Source organism: Acanthochromis polyacanthus, chromosome 3, assembly GCF_021347895.1.
Source record: "Acanthochromis polyacanthus isolate Apoly-LR-REF ecotype Palm Island chromosome 3, KAUST_Apoly_ChrSc, whole genome shotgun sequence".
NCBI lineage: Eukaryota > Metazoa > Chordata > Actinopteri > Pomacentridae > Acanthochromis > Acanthochromis polyacanthus.
In genome coordinates, this window is record NC_067115.1 from 25,338,190 (window position 1) to 25,343,313 (window position 5,124).

Below are 5,124 nucleotides of genomic sequence, written 5' to 3' on the forward strand. Positions count from 1 at the left end.
TGATTGAAACTTTTTTCCAAGTGCTGGTCGTGGCATATTGTATTATCTTTAGTTTGATATGGTTTCTGAAATATCCGCTGTCAGCACCACTGTACAACGATATTGAACAGACAAAGCACATGCAGTCTGTGTTTTTGAGACCTGACAAGCCTGATGTTGATTACAGCAGCTGATGCTGCCAGTCTCAGTTTGATAGGGGATGTATAGGCTTTCTGTGGGGAATTGTTACCAAGCAGCAAGAGGGTTTTGTGGGTATCAGATGGTAGAATCATCTAAAGTAGCAAACTACACACACACACATGCACACAAGTCAGGTGGATAGATAGGGTTATCTAATGCTGTATGCTCGTGCTGAGTGAAGCTGGGGTAACAGAACACCCAACCTGGTACCCTACCTCGCTCACCGGCCCTGTTAATTATTCAATCTGCCTGCAGGGGCCTGCAGAGCTCTCTCTCACACACACACACACACACACACACACACACACACACACACACACACACACACACACACACACACACACACACACACACACACACACACACACAGTCAGAAGCATCTGCAGATATGTTTAATTTACGTTCTTGAAGTTGTTTTCTTTTGTTCTTGCCGGTGGCCAAATGGGGCACTGTTCCGTTAACTGAGACAGGCAGCGGGGAAGAAATGGAGGGCTGGCCTCTGTGGATGAGGAATCTGATATCACAGAAAACACAGTGGGCATCATTCATGACATCCTCCGTTCATTCTTAGCCACACCTCCCTCCTCAAAACCTTTTAAGTGCCTATTATGTACCTCCACTCTTCACCTCAAAGGACAATCATCAGGTGCAATTAAGCACGTTTTGTTCACCTAAGTGGGACTACGATGTGGAGTTTATAGTCCTCTGTGATGGATTTGACAATAGTTTGACAACAGGGTGTGCTCTAAACGTATGCACACTGACATCCACTCTTTATGTGAGAGTATGGCCAAAACAGGATGTTGGATCTGGCTTGTGCATTGTTGCGTGTGTGTTAGTGTGAGGCCTTAGGGTGTGTGCCCGTTTTGGAAAATGTTGACTTAGCTTGTATGAGCTTAAATGAATGATGTCTTTCCTTCAGTGTTTATTCATCTCTGTCACACCATATTCCAAGAGCTCTACCTATGGATCTACCCAAAGGCACATAATATTTCTTTGTAAAAGGCTTGACAGGATTGAAAGACTTCCCCACCACTAAATCAACCCACAGCTGAACTGACCTCGACAAGATCTGTAATAGAAAAAGAGAGAAAGATCCATCACTATCAATTATTTCAATGAAAAATAATTAACCTGGCGGGGTAACTGCACCTTGAGAAGCAGGCTTCGTCCTTGTCCCGATACTGTTTGATTGAGAGCAGTCAGCTTTTTTTTGCATTCATGAATTTGTTTATTTTATTGCTAACTGACTGTGTTACCATTTGATATATAGCTTCAAAATTAAATCCAATTTCCATTTGCATCCTGCCATTTACATTTTCACATTTAGTTTCTTTTGCCGTAAAGAAAAAGCTTTTTGCTTTGAACAGAAAAGGACCAAATTCTTACGTATTTTGATATACGGCCAGCCTTACTACAGCAGAGTGAGGTGCTGCAGTGTGTGAAGTATACACAGATGAACCACAGCATTAAAACCATCTGCTTGAGATTGCAGGTTCATTTCATGCTGCCAAAACAACTCTGAATCATCAGAAAATGGACACGAGATCTCTGTCCTGTGGTGTCTAACGCTGAGACGCTGGCAGCAGATTCTTTCAGTTCTGTGTTTTGTGAAGTGGAGCCTCACTGCATCGATAGGATTAAGATGTGGGAAATTTTGCGACACGGTCAACACTTTTGGGCTCTTTGTTGTGCTCCTCAAGCTGTTTTCGAGCAGTTGTTAGAGTGAGGCAGGGTGCCATGAGGGGCTGTGTTAAAGTAGCATCCCCATGAATGCCAGGGCCCAAGGTTTCCCAGCAAAGCGCTGCATTCTAAGAAGACGTCAGTGGTTTTAATAATGTGGCTGCTCAGTGTTTGCTCCGGAAGCTAAGAATCCTTGTATTTCCTGAGTGAGGTCTCAGCTTGTAAAGGAACAATTATACAGGCTGTGTACATCTAATGAGAGGATTTACCAAAGAAGGAATGTGAAAGACTCGAGTTAAAGGCATTCCTTTGGCCCTCTTTGGCTTTCATTGACATTCTTTGCCATTTCTTAGTGCAGGGAAAAGTAGATAAGTACGATCAGTCGTGTGTTTCATGATCTTAAAGGTTAGAATCAATAATCCCAAGGACTCCTTCTGCCTGATGAAAAGGTGGTCAGCGTATCTGGTGCCGTGAGATGGAGATATGCGTCTGTGTGAAAGGAGGAAAGTGAGGGAAACACTTTCCTGCAGGTTACACTTACGTCCAGTAGAGGGTAGTAGTATTCCATATTTAACTACTGCGTTCACCTCATGCTTTCCTCTCTGTCTGTCTGTCACTCTTGTATTTTTCCTGGCCTTGTGACTTGACCAACAGCTGATGGACCAGTCGACTGAAGTTTCAGCTTCTGATGCAAAAATCCCGCAATAGCAATCATGCGTGTATGTGTGTGGCTTAATGTGTGGGCGGGCTGCTATTGTCATTCCAGTCCAGAGTATCAGCAGCTGTAACTCCTTTTAAATCTCCCTGCTATCAAAATCTTTGGGCCCGAGCTCTGCATGACAGATGTAGCCGTTGGTGATTGAGGAGAAGCCTTCAACATCAGAGGCCTCCGAGTGCTGCGTGTGCGAGTGTGCACGCGTAGGACTTCAAATGAAAGTTAAATGATCCATGTGGAGAAACAAGGTCCCTTCAGCAGCCTCAAAGATAAGATGAAGCCAAAAAGGGAAAAGATGAATGGACTTAATGAATAATTGCAACAGGCAAATATAATTGGCTGTATTTGTGCATGTAGGCCTTATGGCTGTGCATGCGTTTACATGTGTATTTATACGCCTGTGCATGTGTGTGTTTGTGTACATTTGTATTTGCGTGTCAGTGTGTGTCTATCGGGGTGTTTGCAATAGATGGAGCCCTGTCACTGTGTCACCATGGAGATAAGAGAAGCCTGACAGCACGGAGGGAGAGAATGACAGCTTTTATATCAATCATACTGACTTATAACCGTGCGCGTGTGTACAAGTGTGTCTGTACGTTAAGGGGTTAGGAAAGGGTATTTAAGTGGCATCAAAAATAAATCAGTGTCATGTGGTTTGTATGTCAGCAGCTGTTGTCAGTTTGGCCTCACCTCTCGCTGTAATCTCCAAACTCTAGTGTCCACACGTAAAACACACACACACACACACACACACACACACACACACACACACACACACACACTGCTCTGACACACAAACACACAGATGCCAGTGTGTGTCACCCATCTCTAAGTGCCTGGACAACGCCCAGGAGGACAGCTTTGGCCAAATGTTATCCTGGCACAAGAATCTACATCTTTTAGCTTCTCTGTGATCTAATTCTCTCCATCTAATTTACTTTCTGCTCCTCTCTATCTCCCTCCACTCTGAAATTTCTGCCCCCCCCCACCTCCTCAGCTACTCTTCTTTTTCCCCACTCCTGCAACATCTTTCCACTTTCTCCCCCTCCGTCTGTATTTACTTTCGCCCCTCATCTCCAACCATCATCCAACCCACAGCCTCAGTGAGTCTGTAAGCTGATGCAGCGTATCTGTGAGGAATTGGGAATTCAATTGGAGAAAATCAGGCTTTTGAGTTTTCAGCCAGATATTTAATTATGGGAGTGAATTATAGCTGTGTCGCCGCGGGGACGCAGCACAGAGGTAATGTGACTAAGTAAACAATAAATAAGCACTAAATAAACATAAAGTCAATGCCATGCTTGATTAGAAACATAACACCTACTGCTGCCCTTGCTAAACCTCCCTCGCTTACTTACTTTAACCAAAAAAACCAACACTTTGCACTCCTCATAAGTGTCTGAGTGTGTTAATACCCAGATGTTTCGCTAATATTATCTGAATCTTTCGCCCAGCACTGGATCTCAGACAGTAGCCGAGAGAGCGGCCAGTGGTGAGATAGAAAGATAGAGATGGGAAAGGACTTGAAAGATAGTGAGATAGAAATCTAACCTCCACTGTGATTAGGTACTGACCTCATAGGCCTGCTGTCTGCACTGATAAAGAAACACAAAGACACACACACTCACCCTCTATCCCATCCCTTATTTTGAACTCAGTAAATCATTTGATCCTTATCACCGTTCATTCATTTCATTTCTCTCTTGCCTGCCTCGCTCTGGGTTTTCTAGCTTTTCATATTTCTGCCCGCTCTCCCCAAAGCTAAGGTAAGAGGGAATCTTGCTATGATCTGTTTTCAGAAAGTGTTCTTCACACAGTTTTTTTTTTTTTTTTTAATATTTGCTCTATTGAAAATATTTCCTTTAAATAAAACAAAAGAGCAAACTTGTCATCTTACATATTTCTGCTTGGTCTAAAAGGAAAAAAACTTGCTGATGGCAGTTTGCTGATTCTCCCTTAAGGTGCTGAATATAAAAGGAAAGCAGCGACATTCTAAGTGTGAGGTGAATCTGAGAAGGACAACAATGAGCATTAGTCTGTATCAAGTGATGACTGATAACTTTCAGTCACTGATAACACTGATATTTTCCCCCTGAAGGCCTCATCCAATGTTAAATAGCTGTTACACTTGTCAGATATCAGATACCCGCGCTGTCAAACACAACTCACTTTAAAGTCTGGGTTAAAGCCGGGGATAACGTGGTTATCTTCCCTCATATTGGAATCTGTTGCACCTACGTATTAATGCACGCACGCGCATGTGCAGACAGACCTCCATCGAGTCAGTCAGTGAGCTCTCCATCATTGCCAGCGGTAGCCCGGTGCTCTTTGGTTGGTTGCAGGTTGATGGATGAGTCTCCCTTGAGCAGCTCTGTTAAAGCGCCTCTCTATCAGGCTGCAGCCGCATGGGCCCTCACATTTGATTAGATCCCAATGGAAGCCAGTTGCTCCCTGTCATCACTCATACAGCACAGGCCCGAGATGCAACAGCAGCAGCCATTGGAGCAGGGAGCTTGACACGCTGAGGAAGCCATTTCGGTGCAAAG